Raw genomic sequence first — 19,640 nt, 5'->3', positions numbered from 1 at the left:
AAAATTGTTTTTTTGTCGCAATGTTACCGATTTTTCCATCACGAAAATTGTGCCACAGCGTTAACTTGGAGTTTCCCTCCCTACCTAGGAAAAATGTGCTTAAAAAATAAAATATGTACTTCTATCGTCTTCCTGGTATTTGTCATTTTTCTTCTTATTTTTGTGTATTTGATTATTTGTTACTTTTTTACTTGTTACTTTATTTACTGTTTTTTATTTGTTACTACAATTTTATTTCACTTTGTTTTTACTGGTTTTCTTTTTGTGTGAAACCAGGAAAAAATAGTGAGGATAATGAGGGGACGGTTTTGGCACAAGGACAGGTCCAGGATAGGTAAATGGAGCCTCTATAACCTTCAGGAAACAAAGCGATATTGAAGTTATTATTAATATTATTATTAATGTTGGGTTTAGCAGTTCGGACCGAGCATCGCCCCTTCGGCGAACACCCAAATTTGCAGGGTGCTCGGTGGGATGTTCACCCGAGGAGCGCCCCAACAATGCACTGCGTGCTGCACAGTGCATTCTGAGCCCTGGTCAGGTGCAAGGCTTTGCCCAATCAGGGCACAGTGAATAGCTTGTTGTAAAGGATGAGGTGCGGGCTGGGAAGCCGAATGAGTCATCAGCTGTCAACCATTTGCCCCACTGACAGCTGAAAGAAACTAAACCCATTGCCGGCAATAGAAAAGTGTAAAAAAAAAAAAACAGTATGGGGGTACCCCATATCTGCTTGTAAAGTGGCGCATCTGTAGCGTGTATAGAACCTGATGCAGCAAAACTGACATTTATGAAGAAAACAAATACATTTTCCTAGCGCCAAAGTTAAAAAAAAATCCATACCAGATCCTTATCCGAGCATGCAGCTTGGCAGGCTAGGAAATAGGGGGACATTACCGACCCATCCCACCCCTCCAGAAAGGCACCCTCCTATGTTGAGGGCATGTGGCCTGGTATAGTTCAGGAGGGGTGGAACGCTTGCTCCCCCCCAACCTTTCCTGGCCTGTCAGGCTACATGCGCGGATAAGGATCTGGTATAGATTTTGGGGGGACCCCACCTCATTTTATTTTTAAATTGTGGTGTGGGGTTCCCCTTAAAATACATACCAGGCCCTTGGGCCTGGTATCGATTGGGGGGATCCCCACGCCGTTTCTGATAACATTTTTGTATTGCCAGCAATGGCTTGCAGCCAGAAAAATTTATTTTTTTCCTCATGAATGTCAATTTTGCTGCAGCAGGTTCTATACATGCTACAGATGCGCCACTTTACAGGCAGACTAAGGGGACACCCCCCCAGGCACTATATTTAAAGTAAATTTATATTTTTATTGTTTCACTTTAAGCATTATTAAAATCATATGTTATATGATAACACTAACCTGGAGGTGAAAGTTCTGTGAGCACAGAACACTGTGGTGGCACACATTGTGTGGAATTTAAAGGCAGAGAAAGTATTGAAAGATTGGGGTGCTTGTTATTAATTCTTGGAACAGGATTTCACCATTAGGTAAGTGGTGCTGAATATTTTTGTGTTTTGATTAATTGGGCTATTTGATTTGATTTCACACTGTTTAAGTGTTTATCACTTTTTTGTATCATAAGCACCAAGATTCACAATATACTCCTTTATTTGTTGCTTTATCATTTAAGAATCACACATTATTTTATTGAAGGCACAGCATCAAACACACTGTATTTTACATTACTTGAATTCTATGTGGAATACATACTGATGCTAGCAGCAGCTTCACTTATATAATTTTGGATGGAGGTAATCACGTGCACAATATTTTGGTATGTAATTTGCAAGGTAGCGCAGGGGTTACACTCTGTACACTGGAAGGGTCTTTGCTTCCCAGGCTCTGCATGGTGAGGATGTTGTAGGTAGTAAAGTCGAGTCCTTGTCTCCCAAGGATACCTCCCAAGAGGTCCAGTGTTTACCTTCCAGACCCCTTGCCTGGAGGAAGGAGCCCGGGGCCAAGAAGTGATTATTTCATAGTTGTCCATCTGAGCCTAGAGTATTCAAAATTGGCCTGCAAAAGGAGGTCTGAAGAGTCCTAACCTGGTCTGTGGCAGAGGCTGAAGAAATTTATTGGCAGCCACTAATTTGGGCCCTAAAGAGTTCACTTTAGACTGTGGCAGAGGCATAACACACTGGAAGACATTAGCCCATCTTGGTTTCTCAACTGGGGCTCCATGGATCCTTAGGGTTCCTCCAGAGGTTGATATGGGTTCCTTGAGCAATTTCTGCCTCTCGGATAGGTTCCCAAGGACTCCATTGATCTTTTTATCTATAAGGGAATAATTCTTCCTGATGTCCACAAGTGTAAGGAGCAGTGGCAGGCGCTCATGCAGGGCGCAGGGGCGCTGCCCCCCTAATCTAGGCATCCACCCCCTAATCTACATGCAGGGTGACGGATGCATGAATTGTTTTTTTTTTTTTTTCGAAGCACATAATTAGAGTTAGAGGCTCTAATTGGCTTCAAAAAGGATGGGCTTGGGGCGCAGAGCACTGTGCCCTGAGCCCACCCAGTTGTGTGACATTAGCGAATTATTATTCACTAATGTCTTCCTGTTTCTCCTCAATTGGGAAGCGGGATGCGAGGCTGATGAGGGGCCTGTCGGGGCAACAGGCGAGTGATCGAGCGATGGAGGGTGAAAGCGACAGGGGGGGGGGGGGCATTATGTGGTTGGTCGGCTGGCTGAGGGGGCTGGGCCCGGCCCCCCCTCCCCAAGTAAATTGAGCACCTGCTGGTAAGGAGCATTATTGCCATTGAGCATCACACTAATGTATCATAAGTTAGATGTAGTCATTTTTACAAGGGGTTCCCTGAGATGGGAAAGGTTGGGAAAGCATGGTGTAAAGAGTTCTTTGAGAAGTTCTCTGCTGTTTCTGTGTATCCTATATCCCTAATCCTCTCTTCCTACACAATTGAGCCAAAGAATAGCGGGAAAAGCATTGAAGGTGTGGAAGTCATTGGTGGTTCAGTGAGTTTCTGGGTCTAGGTGGTCATTGCTATATATATATATATATATATATATATATATATAAATATATTGATTAACTTTTTCTTCCTTGTATCCAGTAACAGCTCTGTTCAGCAAGGCCTTCATGCCTTCATGTCTTATTCCTTTGGTTCTGCTGCATAATTTTCCCACCAATGTCCAGAAATGACCAAAAACTACAATCTGCAAGGGTCTTTGCCTCCCAGGATGTGCATGGTGAGGATATTGTCTGTGGCAAAGTCCAGTCCTCGGGGAGAGTAGCTCCCGAGAGGTCCAGTCTTTGTCTTCAAGACCCCTTACCAGGAGGAAAGAGCCGGGGCCAAGAAGTGATTATCTCCAAGTTATCCATTTGGGCCTGGAATGTCCAAAACTGGTCTTCAAGAGAAGTCTAAAGAGTCTTGTCCTGGTCTGTGGCAGAGGCTGAAGAAACTTAAAAGTAGCCAACGGTATGGGCCCACAGAGGTCACTTTAGGCTGTTGCAGAGCCATAACACACTGGAAGACAGTAGCCCATCTTGGTCTAAAGAGTTCTTTGAGAAGTTTGCTGCTGTCTTTGGGTATCCTATACCCCTAATACTCTCTACCTACACAATTGAGCTAAAAAATAGTGGGCAAAGAATTGAAGGTGTGGAAGTCATCAGTGGGTCAGTTAGTGTCCATTAGAATCCAGCAGCTCCTTAGGGGGTCATTGCTACATATTCATTAACCCTTTCACTCCTTGCATCCAGTAACAACTCTGCTCAGCAAGGTCTGCATGTCTTGTTCCTTTGGTGTCATTGCACAATTTTCCCATCAGTGTCCAAAAATGACCAGAAAACGCAAAAAATAAGAGAAAAAAACCACAATGGACAGTCCTTGCTTCACCATCTGTCCGAGTGTGCTCATGCACAATGCATTGTAGTTTTCCATCAGTGACTTTATGGGCAGATCGTGAACTGGACTGGTAAGCGATTGGCAGCTCCTGGGCCTAAGCAGCACCCCATCCGTCGCTCCCCATTCGAGCCAGAACTTTACAAGGGCCGAGTCTTCCAGGCCGACTTAGGGGCCTCTGCGTTCGCCTCGCGGCTTGGCCGGGCCGCGTCTACTTCTACAACACAGCAATTTGTCTTTTTTACAATTCTCTGCCTAATGTTGGCTTAGCCCAGATTTGCTGCAAGCCGGGTTTTAACATCCCACCTTTAAAGGGCTGCCATAAAGCTAGCAAGCTTTGCAAAATGATAATATTTCACTTTAACAATTGTGTATTTTGCCCCGAGCTACAGAAAGAGGCAGTAATTTCCTCTTGGCCCCGCCATTTCTCCGCACAGGTAATAAATCCCGGCTCACAAGGACATGCAATATCCCTTCCAAGAATCGTTTTAATGGGCATTACTTTTTCCCCTTCTGAACGGTTTTTTTTTTTTTTTCTTCTCTCTCTTTCTGGGGGTGGTGGCGGCGATGGCGTTGGAGCAATGGGAGGAGGGAGATTTCTACGCCTCATTTACATGAATTGAAGTTCTTTTTAACCCTTTGCTTATGGTAAAAGGTTTATGCAGCTTAAAACCCAACTTTTAAAACAGCTGAATAGATTTCAGGTGCTTCAAAATAAAAAAAGTATTCAAATTTGTATAGTTTTCTTTAGAAAGCTGCCACAGCCTGAGTAGAAAAGCCTGTACCCTGCCAGCATGCTGCAGAGAACTACCCTTGCTCTATGTGTGTGAAAGCAGTGGTCTCTCTGCAGATGTCCAACATGCCCCCCCTTCTGAGTGAGATCTACTGCTCTGCAATCAGCAAAGCTCAAGCTCTCTGCATATTGGAGAGCTTTAGCTCTGACTCAGCAGGAGCGTGTCTGACCTCTGCAGGGAGACTACTGCTTCCGCGCTTCTCTGTAGTACACTGCCACCTTGTAATGGAAAATCTAGCACCAGATTCCAGATTCATGGACTGGTCCAAATCATTTGGTGGAAGGAGATTATGGTGTGGGGTTGTTTTTCAGGGGTTGGGCTTGGCCCCTTAGTTTCAGTGAACGGAACTATTAAGGCTTCAGCATACCAAGACATTTTGGACAATTTCATGCCCCCAACTTTGTGGGAAGAGTTTGGAGACGGCCCCTTCCTGTTCCAACATGGCTGGACACCAGTGCACAAAGCAAGGTCCATAAAGACATGGATGAGCGAGTTTGGGGTGGAGGAACTTGCACAGAGTCCTGACCAGAGCACCTTTGGAACACCTTTGGAATGAATTAGTGCGAAGCCAGGCCAGGCTGTCCATATCAGTGCCTGACTTCACAAATGCTCTTCTGGAAAGATGGTGAAACATTCGCATAGACACACTCCTAAACCTTGTGGACAGCCTTCCCAGAGGAGTTGAAGCTGTTATTTGCAGACGATACTAAGCTAAGCAGGGCAATAACTTCTCCGCAGGACGTGGAAACCTTGCAAGAAGATCTGAACAAATTAATGGGGTGGGCGACTACATGGCAAATGAGGTTCAATGTAGAAAAATGTAAAATAATGCATTTGGGTGGCAAAAATATGAATGCATTCTATACGCTGGGGGGAGAACCTCTGGGGGAATCTAGGATGGAAAAGGACCTGGGGGTCCTAGTGGATGATAGGCTCAGCAATGGCATGCAATGCCAAGCTGCTGCTAACAAAGCAAACAGAATATTGGCATTAAAAGGGGGATCAACTCCAGAGATAAAACGATAATTCTCCCGCTCTACAAGACTCTGGTCCGGCCGCACCTGGAGTATGCGGTCCAGTTCTGGGCACCAGTCCTCAGGAAGGATGTACTGGAAATGGAGCGAGTACAAAGAAGGGCAACAAAGCTAATAAAGGGTCTGGAGGATCTTAGTTATGAGGAAAGGTTGCGAGCACTGAACTTATTCTCTCTGGAGAAGAGACGCTTGAGAGGGGATATGATTTCAATTTACAAATACCGGACTGGTGACCCCTCAATAGGGATAAAACTTTTTCGCAGAAGAGAGTTTACCAAGACTCGTGGCCACTCATTAAAATTAGAAGAAAAGAGGTTTAATCTTAAACTACGTAGAGGGTTCTTTACTGTAAGAGCGGCAAGGATGTGGAATTCCCTTCCACAGGCGGTGGTCTCAGCGGGGAGCATTGATAGCTTCAAGAAACTATTAGATAAGCACCTGAATGACCACAACATACAGGGATATACAATGCAATACTGACACATAATCACACACATAGGTTGGACTTGATGGACTTGTGTCTTTTTTCAACCTCACCTACTATGTAACTATGTAACTATGTAGCTGCAAAGGGTGGGCCAACTCAATATTGAACCCTACGGACCAAGACCTGGATGCCATTAAAGTTCACGTGTGTGTAAAGGCAGGTGTTCCAATACTTTTGACAAAATAGTGTAGTTGGGAATAAGGGGCGACTGTGGCTGGCGTCCTTCATGGCTTATGTCTAGGTAATTACAATAATAACTATGTCTCCCCCCTTTTCAGACTTATTTCATTTACTGGCTCAGTGCCAAAATTTGGTACATGAGCTTCTTTGGTGGGTTTTTGGAACAGAGGGAGGCTCATTCAAGATGAATGGTGCGGCTCCAAAAATGCATGGAAAATGTGACGCAGTAGCGTCGCACGGGTGTGAATGGGTCCTTAGGTCACCTCGTGTTGTCTGTTTTGTTTGGTGCTCGGTGACGGGTGTTCAATCAGATTCAGCAGCCACCTTCAAGTTCAATGGAAATGTAATGATTCTATAGACAAGTATTGGTCAGTGTCATTGTCAGAATAGGAAATCTAAGCTGATAACTGTAAGTTTATTTTGGAATATCTGGTTGGTGTTCATGGTGATCAAGCTTTGAAGGCTCAGACCAAAAATGACCAAATTAGAAAATATTTGTTTCATTGGCAGCTAAGTGAATCCATTCCTGTCACTGTGACCGGTGTCTTGTCGAATACAGTCCCCTATCCAGAAGTGTCCGCCCTGTACTGCGCAGGCACAGTACGGAGGACAAACGAGACGCCGAAAGTCTTCGAAGTTCAACAGCTGATCGTCATCTGCACACGGCGCCTGCGCATTTATTCTCACCCTATGTCCAGGATCATTCCCTACTATCCAAGTGGACATAGAGTTAGAATAAATAGTTGCCGAGCGCAGCGAGGCCGTGCCCGAAGCGTGGCGAGCGAAGCGAGCCCGCGAGGGGCCCTCTTACACAGCCATCGCTAACAGGTGCCCGAGAGCCGTGTACAGCTGATGGTCAGCTGATCAACTTCAGACATTTTCGGCATCTCCTGCTGCTCCGTACTGCGCAGGCGCTGCGCCTGAGCAGTACGGGGCGGACACTATCTGATAGGAGGACACTATATGTCAGAACACCGGCAATGTCAGATAACCTCCGTCTATAGACAAACATCCCATTCCCCCTCCACTGGAGGGGAACTGGTAAGGGGTCTCTCCGTGAGGTTTGCCCACACACATGGCAGCAAAAGGATGCAAGAGACTTTATAAAATCCAGATAAAAGGCTTGATATGCCATTGCTGGGTGCATTCAGAATGGTAGAGAGAGAAGGTTGGGAGCAGAGTATTTTCTACCTTATGGAGGGTCATGTTGGAGGTATGATATCCTAGTGGCAAGTGTAATCAGAATGGCAGAGAGAAGGCCAGGAGCAGAGTATTTTCTATCTTTTAGAGCAGGGCTAGGCAACCTCGGCCCTCCAGCTGTAGTGAAACTACAAATCCCATCATGCTTCTGCCTCTAGGAGTCATGCCTGTGATTGTCAGGGTCTTGCAGTGTCTTATGGGACTTGTAGTTGCACGACAGCTGGAGGGCCGAGGTTGCCTATCCCTGTTTTAGAGGGTCATGTTGGAGGTGTGATATCCTCCTGGTGGTGAGTGTAATCAGAAAGGTAGAGAGAAGGTCGGGAAGAGAGTATCTTCTACCTAAGAGGGGGTCATGTTTGAGGATGTGATATCCCACTGCTTGGTATATTCAGAGTGGTAGCGAGAAGGTTGGGAGCAGAGTATCTTCTATGGTATGGAGGTTCATGTTGGAGGTATGATATCCCATGGTTGGGTATATTTAGAATGGTAGAGAGAAGGACATGAGGGTCATGTTGGAGGTATGATAGCCTGGTTATGAGTGTAATCAGAAAGGCAGAGAGAAGGTCGGGAAGAGAGTATCTTCTACCTTATGGGGGGTCATGTTTGAGGGTGTGATATCCCACTGCTGGGTATATTCAGAATGGTAACGAGAAGGTGGGGAGCAGAGTATCTTGTACCTTATGGGGGGTCATGTTGCAGAGTGTGATATCCCACACTGCTGGATATATTCAGAATGGTAGAGAGAAGGCTGGGAGCAGAGTATCTTCTATCTTATGGAGGGTCATGTTGGAGGTATGACATCCCATGGTTGGGTATATTCAGAATGGTAGGTTTTTTTTTGGGGGGGGGGGCACACACTTTTTTTTTTTAACCTGAGATCCCCCTTTAAATCCATACTAAACCCAAAGCATCTTGTATGGCTGTTCATGGGAACCCCATACCAATTTTGTTTTTTGCTATTTAATATTGACCACATATTGACCACATATGGCAGGGGTCTCCAAACTACGGCCCCCCAGTTGTTCAGGAACTACAATTCCCATCATGCCTAGTCATGTCTGTGAATGTCAGAGTTTTACAATGCCTCATGGGATGAGTGTAGTACATATGGCATATGTGGCCAACCCAGGCAATAAGCACACCCTGTGAATTCCAGTGACAGGAGATACAATGTAACAATTCCAGAGAACACTAAGGGAATTAGCATTGGTTACATTTATTTGCTAATTCCTTATTAACATTGTATCTATTGTTACAAAGATGTAAGCATTTCTCTGTGCTCCTCAGCTCCATCTTGTGGTCATAACGTGGTATTTTACTACTGTGCATAATAAAAGAACATTCATCCTGAACAGAAGATAGCCTAAAGAACATTCATTTTTACCCAATTGGCACAGAACGAATGTACATGCAGATCCACTGGCTATGCAAAAAATTTTTTTTTTAGATAGACCTCTATGAATACTGTATATTTTCTCTAAATGTATTACTATGTTTTTGCAAGAATATTCCTAAATGCTTTGAGGTTGGGATGTTGATTGGCGTCTTTATCAATCAACCGGGTTTATGTTGTGGGCTGTGACCAGGGGGCGTGGCTTGGTTTGAATCTGATTTAAGTGCATTATGGTTTACCTGTGTACCTGATGATGTGTGGGGACAACTGAAACCACTGTAAAATAATAATTTATATATATACACATATACAGTGGGAACGGAAAGTATTCAGACCCCCTTAAATTGTTCACTCTTTGTTATATTGCAGCCATTTGCTAAAATCATTTAAGTTCATTTTTTTCCTCATTAATGTACACACAGCACCCCATATTGTACACACAGCACCCCATATTGTACACACAGCCCCCCATATTGTACACACAGCACCCCATATTGACAGAAAAACACAGAATTGTTGACATTTTTTCAGATTTATTAAAAAAAGAAAAACTGAAATATCACATGGTCCTAAGTATTCAGACCCTTTGCTCAGTATTTAGTAGAAGCCCCTTTTGATGAGTCTTTTTGGGAAAGATGCAACAAGTTTTTCACACCTGGATTTGGGGATCCTCTGCCATTCCTCCTTGCAGATCCTCTCCAGTTCTGTCAGGTTGGATGGTAAACGTTGGTGGACGGACATTTTTAGGTCTCTACAGAGATGCTCAATTGGGTTTAAGTCAGGGCTCTGGCTGGGCCTTTCAAGAACACTCATGGAGTTGTTGTGAAGCAACTCCTTCGTTATTTTAGCTGTGTGCTTAGGGTCATTGTCTTGTTGGAAGGTAAACCTTCGGCCCAGTCTGAGGTCCTGAGCACTCTGGAGAAGGTTTTCATCCAGGATATCCCTGTACTTGGCCGCATTCATCTTTTCCTCGATTGCAACCAGTCGTCCTGTCCCTGCAGCTGAAAAACACCCCCACAGCATGATGCTGCCACCACCATGCTTCACTGTTGGGACTGTATTGGACAGGTGATGAGCAGTGCCTGGTTTTCTCCACACATACCGCTTAGAATTAAGGCCAAAAAGTTCTATCTTGGTCTCATCAGACCAGAGAATCTTATTTCTCACCATCTTGGAGTCCTTCAGGTGTTTTTTAGAAAACTCCATGCGGGCTTTCATGTGTCTTGCACTGAGGAGAGGCTTCCGTCGGGCCACTTTGCCATAAAGCCCCGACTGCTGGAGGGCTGCAGTGATGGTTGATTTTCTACAACTTTCTCCCATCTCCCGACTGGATCTCTGGAGCTCAGCCACAGTGATCTTTGGGTTCTTCTTTACCTCTCTCACCAAGACTCTTCTCCCCCGATAGCTCAGTTTGGCCAGATGGCCAGCTCTAGGAAGGGTTCTGGTTGTCCCAAACATCTTCCATTTAAGGATTATGGAGGTCACTGTGCTCTTAAGAACCTTAAGTGCAGCAGAAATTTTTTTGTAACCTTGGCCAGATCTGTGCCTTGCCACAATTCTGTCTCTGAGCTCCTCAGGCAGTTCCTTTGACCTCATGATTCTCATTTGCTCTGACATGCACTGTGAGCTGTAAGGTCTTATATAGACAGGTGTGTGGCTTTCCTAATCAAGTGTGTGGCTTTCCTAATTCATAATCAAGTCCAATCAGTATAATCAAACACAGCTGGACTCAAATGAAGGTGTAGAACCATCTCAAGGATGATCAGAAGAAATGGACAGCACCTGAGTTAAATATATGAGTGTCACAGCAAAGGGTCTGAATAATTAGGACCATGTGATATTTCAGTTTTTCTTTTTTAATAAATCTGCAAAAATGTCAACAATTCTGTGTTTTTCTGTCAATATGGGGTGCTATGTGTACATTAATGAGGAAAAATATGAACTTAAATGATTTTAGCAAATGGCTGCAATATAACAAAGAGTGAAAAATGTAAGGGGTCTGACCTTCACTCTTGATACCTCTGTTTCACCGGCACCGGGTCCAGGGTTCCGTTGAGTTTACCTCTGGACGATGTAGACACCAACACTTGAGTACATTTTTCAATGCTTTAATGAGCAAATAATAAAGGAAGTAGCAGGAAAGAGGCAGGAGGAAAGCTGCAGGGAAGCTGAAATACCTTTCCTTAGTATTCTTTGGAACGTTCTCTTTAATTGAACACTTGTGGTTGAATGTTTGATTGAGTCCCTTGCGGGACTCAATCTTTGCCCGCCTGGATAGGCCTCTCTCACTTGCCTAGCAGCCAGTACGCAGCACGAACAAAAGTCTCTGCCAAAGATTTGTTTGGAATAAAACCTGTACGATCTTCTGCCACAGGATGTATTGGTTTGTGATGAATGTCAGACACAGTACTTGAACCTTTAAGCCAACCTGGCAGTACTATGTATTAAGATTACTTCAGGATACGTCCTCCAACTGAGTCACCAGGCCCCTCTCCAGACCAGTACTCTGCATGATCCTTCCATGACGGGTCCTCCCCTGGGATCTTCTCAGTTGTCCAGCTTCTTCACTCAGGATAGACAGCTCAGGACCATTCCTCTGCTGCTGTGGTAGGCCCCAGACAAGATTCTGGGCCCACCCACACGTCGCAACGACGTGGACCTCCGGAACGGAGGACCACGAGGTGGTACTCCTAATGCATACCTGTCGGCCAGGAGGGCCAGCAGGTGGCTGAAAATGAACCCCTGAACATGTCCCATAAATACCCTCTCCCAGAATGCAACTCGGAGGACCACCTCCACCGAGTTGTCTCCGGGACAGAGGAGCACTCATAAACTTCAACACGTTGCTTTTCCAACACCAGCCGATGGTGACAACAACACCCACCGGCACAGTGTGGAACGACAATGCAACTCAGCCAAGCTGGAACAGAGGCAAATCTAGCTTCCTCTAAAAAGTAACCCACAAGGTTTACCTACCAGCGGTAGATTAAAAAAATCTACCAGCGCTACATATATATATATATTCATAATATACAGTCAGGTCCATAAATATTGGGACATCGACACAATTCTAATCTTTTTGGCTCTATACACCACCACAATGGATTTGAAATGAAAGGAACAAGATGGGCTTTAACTGCAGACTTTCAGCTTTAATTTGAGGGTATTTACATCCAAATCAGGTGAACGGTGTAGGAATTACAACAGTTTGTATATGTGCCTCCCACTTTTTAAGGGACCAAAAGTAATGGGACAATTGGCTGCTCAGCTGTTCCATGGCCAGGTGTGTGTTATTCCCTCATTATCCCATTCACAAGGAGCAGATAAAAGGTCCAGAGTTAATTTCAAGTGTGCTATTTGCATTTGGAATCTGTTGCTGTCAACTCTCAATATGAGATCCAAAGAGCTGTCACTATCAGTGAAGCAAGCCATCATTAGGCTGAAAAAACAAAACAAACCCATCAGAGAGATAGCAAAAACATTAGGTGTGGCCAAATCAACTGTTTGGAACATCCTTAAAAAGAAAGAACGCACCGGTGAGCTCAGCAACACCAAAAGACCCGGAAGACCACGGAAAACAACTGTGGTGAATGACCGAAGAATTCTTTCCCTGGTGAAGAAAACACCCTTCCCTTGGTGAGTCTCAAAAACAGGAAGGCCAGATTAGAGTTTGCCAAACAACATCTAAAAAAGCCTTCACAGTTCTGGAACAACATCCTATGGACAGATGAGACCAAGATCAACTTGTACCAGAGTGATGGGAAGAGAAGAGTATGGAGAAGGAAAGGAACTGCTCATGATCCAAAGCATACCATCAGTGAAGCATGGTGGTGGTAGTGTCATGGCGTGGGCATGTATGGCTGCCAATGGAACTGGTTCTCTTGTATTTATTGATGATGTGACTGCTGACAAAAGCAACAGGATGAATTCTGAAGTGTTTCAGGCAATATTATCTGCTCATATTCAGCAAAATGCTTCAGAACTCATTGGACGGCGCTTCACAGTGCAGATGGACAATGACCCGAAGCATACTGCGAAAGCAACCAAAGAGTTTTTTAAGGGAAATAAGTGGAATGTTATGCAATGGCCAAGTCAATCACCTGACCTGAATCCGATTGAGCATGCATTTCACTTGCTGAAGACAGAACTGAAGGGAAAATGCCCCAAGAACAAGCAGGAACTGAAGACAGTTGCAGTAGAGGCCTGGCAGAGCATCACCAGGGATGAAACCCAGCGTCTGGTGATGTATATGCGTTCCAGACTTCAGGCTGTAATTGACCGCAAAGGATTTGCAACCAAGTATTAAAAAGTGAAAGTTTGATGAATGATTGTTAATCTGTCCCATTACTTTTGGTCCCTTAAAAAGTGGGAGTCAAATATACAAACTGTTGTAATTCCTACACCGTTCACCTGATTTGGATGTAAATACCCTCCAATTAAAGCTGAAAGTCTGCAGTTAGGCTCGATTCACACCTATGCATGTTGCTTTTGAGCGTTTTTGGAGGTTTTTTTTTCATGCTTGGCACGTTTTTGAGCAGCGTTTTTGTAGCGTTTTTGCGGCGTTTTTGCCGCGTTTTTGCCGCGATTTGCGTTTTGCGTGTTTTTTTTTTTTTTCTTTTTTTTTACAGTCTTAAAAAAAAATTACAAAAAAAAAAAAAAAAACGGCAAAAACGCACCAAAAACGCTGCAAACACGCTGCAAAAACGGTGCACTTGCGTTTTTGATGCTTGTCCATTGAAATCCATTACATGCAAAACGCTGCTTTTTGCATGAAAAAAAGTCCCCGACCCTTTCCAAAAACGCAGAGATACAAAAAAGCATTGATGTGAACATGTTCCATAGGAACCCATGTTAAAAAATTCCCATGCATTTCTGCAAAATGCAAAATGCATCAAAAAATGCGCTAGTGTGAATGGAGCCTTAAAGCACATCTTGTTTACTTCATTTCAAATCCATTGTGGTGGTGTATAGAGCCAAAAAGATTAGAATTGTAGAAAATGAGAATTGATGTCCCAATATTTATGGACCTGACTGTGTATATATCTATATATATATTTGTATTTATTTATTTATTTATTTATTATTTAAGGTAAGGTAACCAATTATATATTAAAAAATATTTATTTACCTATATCTAATATAAATATATATATCTATATATGATAGATATAGATATATAAAAACATTTAAATGTAAATATTTTTCAATATTAATTAATGGGTCACCTTGCCCACACCCAGTTAACCCTTTAAGTGCTGACAGCAACATATTTAAATACAAAATCAGATGGCGCAGGAACAATGCTTCTATATATATATATTATAATATGTATGTATCTTGACACCTCTGCCTATCGATTTTATGACCCCGCCTGACACTCCAGACCCTAAATGTTTTTTCCGCCCCGCTTGGTTGCGCTTAAATCATTTCTGACACCCGACACATTCCTGTTTTCCCAGGCAGACTGGGGAAAATATTTTCTTTTCCCTCCGACAGAACCTCCATTCAAAGGGCTGCGAGAGATTAACAAGTTTCCATTTTCGAAAAAAAATAAATACAAGCGTAGCGGCGAGAGGGAGACGCGGTGTGGCGCACGGCCAGCCCGGGCTCGTTAAAAAACGTGGACAGTTCCCGATTAGGAGGTTTAATTTGGTTTACAGAGCAAAGTTGGATAGGGGGGGGGGGGGGGGGTCTGTAGACGCAGTAGTAGGCACTGCGCCGTATTGCAGGTGTTCATTTATTGGCTGACGCAGGGAAGTGAGCCGGCCACTTGGGGTGCTTAGACCATCCTCACAATGCACCTCGTTTGTTTAGACAGGTCCGCACGCTGGTGTTTGACCCGCCCCTAAAATAATATGCAGTATATTCCCAGCAAAGTACGTGAAGGCTAGCGAGCAGAGTACACTCAACCTGGAAAAATTATAGAGGCGTGATCATATCACTTTATTTAAAGGATCACCCCATCCATAACTAATATTTCAGTGTTTGGTGGATGCTGGAAAGTTAAACCACCTGGAAGTCTTTCCTATCACTCAGAGACACTATTGGGGAGATTTCTACACCTAGGTTTGTACACCTGCTGTGTCCATTATGAGGGGTTCCCACCATCCCTGTGCTAAGTTCCTGGGTCTGTACACCCGCTGTGCCCATTATGAGGGGTTCCCACCACTTCTGTGTTGGGTTCCCAGGTCTGTACATCTGCTGTGCACATTATGAGGGGTTCCCACCATCCCTGTGCTGAGTTCCCGGGTCTGTACACCTGCTGTGCCCATTATGAGGGGTTCCCACCATCCCTGTGCTGAGTTCCCAGGTCTGTACATCTGCTGTGCACATTATGAGGGGTTCCCACCATCCCTGTACTGAGTTCCTTGGTCTGTACATCTGCTGTGTTCATTATGAGGGGTTCCCACCATCCGTGTTGGATTCTACATGTATGTGACATCATGGAGAATGTAAGAGAAGGAACTGGGAACATATTTAGTAGTAGAAGGAGGGAGACATTCAATTTTGGGCAACAGTACCAGGAATTATCATATACTGTATGGCCCAATGTTTGTGGACATCTAACCATCATACCTCTGGTAAGTCACAGAGATCTCAGTCAGGTCTATGATGCCACCGGAGTCCACCTACATCCAAGATAGATGATTATCTTCAATAATTGCCACACAAATAAATCACTTGTCAAATTGTAACAATTTTTGCTGTAACACATCGTAGAGCTAGAGTGACGAAAAAAATTGTATAGACTATTCAGTATTATTTATTATTATGCAGTATTGTCTAGTGTTTATCCAATATTATAAAGTATTTTCTAGTATTACTCAGTATTATCTATTATTATCTAGCAATATCTCTCATGTTATTCAGTAATATTCACTATTATCTAGTAGTATCCAATATTATAAATTATTATCAAGTATCCAGTATTATATGGCATTTCTCACTATTATCGTGAAGTATTCAGTATTTCCTATTATTATCCAATATTATTTAGTATTCTTCAGTATTATCCGGTATTATCTACTGTAGTACTATCCCATATTTTGTAGTATTATCTTGTTTCTACAAAAGGTAAATACACTTTTTGTTTTTAGTTTCCTTTCCTCCCGTTTTATCTCAGTGATACTCACCTAAGCCCCGGAGGAAGGATATTGTGGCCCCGGGGGTAGGATACTGTGGCCCCGGAAGGAGGATATTGTGGCTCCGCGGGAGGATATTATGGCCCTGGGGGTGGATATTGTGGCCCAAGAGGGAAGAATATTGTGGCCCTGGGGGGAAAATATAATATAATAGCCACCGGGGGAGAATATTGTGTATTGTGGCCCATTGGGTGGATATTGAGGCCCAAGAGGGGAGGATATTGTGGCCCCAAGGGGGAAAGATGGCCCCGGGTGGAGGATATTGTGGCCCCAGGGGTAAGATATTGTGGCCCCGGGGGTAGGATATTGTGACCGGGGGGAAGAATATTGTATATTGTGGCCTTGGGGTTGGATATTATGGCCCTAGAGGAAGGATATGATGGCTCTGGAGGGAGGATATAGAGTCCCAAAAGGGGAGAATATTGTGGCCCTGGGGGTAGGATATTGTGGTCCCAGGGGAGTATATTATGGCATCAGGGGGAGGATATTATGGCCCGGGGGGTGGATATTGTGGCCCCAGAGGGGGTTGGATATTGTGGCCCCGGGGGTAGGATATTGTGGCCCCAGGGGAAGGATTTTGTGGCCCCGGGGAAAGATATTATGGCCCCCCGGGGGAGGATATTGTGGTCCCAGGGGAGTATATTATGGTGGCATCAGGGGGAGGATATTATGGCCGGGGGGGGTGGATATTGTGGCCCCAGAGGGGGTTGGATATTGTGGCCCCGGGGGTAGGATATTGTGGCCCCAGGGGAAGGATTTTGTGGCCCCGGGGAAAGATATTATGGCCCCCCTGGGGAGGATATTGTGGTCCCAGGGGAGTATATTATGGTGGCATCAGGGGGAGGATATTATGGCCCGGGGGTGGTGGATATTGTGGCCCCAGAGGGGGGAATATTGTGGCCCCAGAGGGGGGAATATTGTGGCCCCCGGGGGTAGGATATTGTGGCCCCGGGGGTAGGATATTGTGACTGGGGGGAAGAATATTGTATATTGTGGCCTTGGGGTTGGATATTATGGCCCTAGAGGAAGGATATGATGGCTCTGGAGGGAGGATATAGAGTCCCAAAAGGGGAGAATATTGTGGCCCTGGGGGTAGGATATTGTGGTCCCAGGGGAGTATATTATGGCATCAGGGGGAGGATATTATGGCCCGGGGGGGTGGATATTGTGGCCCCAGAGGGGGTTGGATATTGTGGCCCCCGGGGGTAGGATATTGTGGCCCCAGGGGAAGGATTTTGTGGCCCCGGGGAAAGATATTATGGCCCCCCGGGGGAGGATATTGTGGTCCCAGGGGAGTATATTATGGTGGCATCAGGGGGAGGATATTATGGCCCGGGGGGGGTGGATATTGTGGCCCCAGAGGGGGTTGGATATTGTGGCCCCGGGGGTAGGATATTGTGGCCCCAGGGGAAGGATTTTGTGGCCCCGGGGAAAGATATTATGGCCCCCCGGGGGAGGATATTGTGGTCCCAGGGGAGTATATTATGGTGGCATCAGGGGGAGGATATTATGGCCCGGGGGTGGTGGATATTGTGGCCCCAGAGGGGGGAATATTGTGGCCCCGGGGGTAGGATATTGTGGCCCCGGGGGTAGGATATTGTGGCCCCGGAAGAAGGATATTGTGGCCCCGGAAGAAGGATATTGTGGCCCTGGGGCAGAGGATGTTGTGGCCCCGGGGGAAGGATATTGTGGCCCCGGAGTAAGGATATCGTGGCCCCGGAGTAAGGATATCGTGGCCCTGGGGCGGAGGATGTTGTGGCCCTGGGGGGAGAGATATTGCGGCAGAATCTTTCCCATCCAGCACTGCGCTACCTGAGTGTATCCAACCCAGTGGCCTCTGGGCCGCCGCCTCACCTCCTTCTTCATGGGCCCGTACTGACAACATCCCTAGACTGGTGGCACCCACCCCGACCTCCACCTTCCTTCCCTCCAGTCTTGCACAGTTGTATCGGCTCCTCTCCTGGACTGAAATGGCTTCCTCTGATTTTGTGAGCTTCTCACAATGTGCCTCAGAAGCTGCAGCAAGTCAGGTAGATCCCCGCCTAATTTCCTGGCCGTCCTGCATCATCTAGCTCTTTCCTCCCCAGCCTGACTTCCCCTGGCCCCGCCCCTTTCATTCATTGGGCTTCAGTTCTTTCAGTTTGTGAGGCTCAGCATCACATGTGGGCGTTACCTCGAGTGATCTGCATACAAGGCATTTTGATATTTGCATAAACCCTCCCAAGGGCCAGCCCACTGCTTGGATCAGGACCGGGGGGGGGGGCTTATAGGAGAAGTACTGAGGTGGGGGGCTGTGATGTTATCAGGAAGCTGTGTACAGGCCCCTCCCACCAGCCATGATCTGCCTGCATTGCATAGAGAAGCACAGAGACTGATTACATGACATCACTGGGATTAAATGATGCTATATAATGAAGATGGAGAGGTTTGCAGGAGCCTGTTGATAAGCAGGTGAGGGGGAACCAGGGAAGGCAAAAGCACTTTAGATGTTAGAATCAGTCGGTGGGGGGCCCATACACGAAGTATCTGAATATCTCCCCCGCCCTTTGGGTGTGTCTATTTTTGCATCCACGGGGCGCTGTCCCCCATCACCTCGCTGTCAGGTCAGGCTGGCGATCGATGAGGAACGTGACAAATCACTGTCGCTAAAAATTCCATTGAGTGTGGCGGCGGTGCTGTGTACAGCGGGGTCTGCGGAGCTCAACTGTCATCACACGTCAGCCATAAAAATCCCAGCTGTCACCGAGGAGAACATGCCATGCTGCCCGGGGTCACATCTGCCCCTCCATGGGGACATTCCTGGGCCCCCCGGACACACCAAGGGCATTAACCCCGTACAGACCAGAGTCAGGCTACAGCTCAAAGGATCCTTCATAGAGCTGAAACACGATCATTGGCCGTTCATCTACTGATATCAAAGTGGACCTATCAGTAACTTTAAAAGTCTGCATCAATAAATCCCTGACTCAGGGGCGTTGCTGGGTCTACAAAAGATCTGGGGCTAGAGCCCACAGCAGTGTAGTAAAGAAAGTCATACGCTTGGGCGGGCATACACATGTATATACAGTAATATACGTGTGTGTATATATCCCCAGAGAGCCCCCCCCTTGCATCAGGGTTCCCAGAGAGCCCCCCTTACATCAGGGTTCCCACAGAGTCCCCCTTACAGTAGGGTCCCCAGAGAGCCCCCCCCCCTTAAAATCAGGGTCCCCAGAGAGCCCCCCACCTACATCAGGGTCCCCAGAGAGCCTCCCCTCCCCTTGGGGACCCCTGCAGAGACTCGGGGTTATGGGCCCCAGATTCAGGGCTATAGCCCCAAAAGCCACCCCCTAGCGACGCCACTGCCCTGACTTATCCCAATATACAGTGACAAGATCAATAATCAGAAACGCTCCGCCTTTCATCATTAGGAAACCCCAACCAGTGACTTTGCCTACCCTTAGATGATGTCATCAGTCAGGAAGAAGTCAGGTCCTCGGTCTCCCCTCCTCCATGTGAATGAGTATGGGGTACACACAGTATCTCACAAAAGTGAGT

Source organism: Aquarana catesbeiana, linkage group LG02 (genome assembly GCF_042186555.1).
Source record: "Aquarana catesbeiana isolate 2022-GZ linkage group LG02, ASM4218655v1, whole genome shotgun sequence".
In the NCBI taxonomy this organism is placed as follows: domain Eukaryota; kingdom Metazoa; phylum Chordata; class Amphibia; order Anura; family Ranidae; genus Aquarana; species Aquarana catesbeiana.
This window is presented reverse-complemented; position numbering follows the sequence as displayed.